This window comes from Mixophyes fleayi, chromosome 2 (genome assembly GCF_038048845.1).
Source record: "Mixophyes fleayi isolate aMixFle1 chromosome 2, aMixFle1.hap1, whole genome shotgun sequence".
In the NCBI taxonomy this organism is placed as follows: Eukaryota; Metazoa; Chordata; class Amphibia; order Anura; family Limnodynastidae; genus Mixophyes; species Mixophyes fleayi.
In genome coordinates this window covers 340,594,018-340,594,387 of record NC_134403.1, presented here as the reverse complement: position 1 = coordinate 340,594,387, position 370 = coordinate 340,594,018, and positions in this window count along the sequence as shown.

Below are 370 nucleotides of genomic sequence, written 5' to 3'. Positions count from 1 at the left end.
AAGCATGCCATTCTACACACGCAGTGGCAAAGAGAGAATGAGGCCTTCACCTTTGGCTATTAGTGGCAGATCCCAAAAAGTTACCCAGCCTACAATTGGTGCACAACTACTGTTATGCGTCAAAGCCGAGCTGCAAGATAACAGTAAGGCATTAGAGGATAATGTTTGCTCTGAATCAGAAATGACACCAATCCCTATGGAGAGTCCATCCAACAGTGGGATGTCTAATCGTGACCATTCTGTTAGTCTACCCATAAAGAAGGGCCCTTTCAGCAGTTCTGCTGATGTGTGCCTGAACAGCCCGAGTGTAGCCGGTGATACACCAAGTGAGGATGACACTTTGTCTTTAGAAGAGGATGTGGGGGAGATT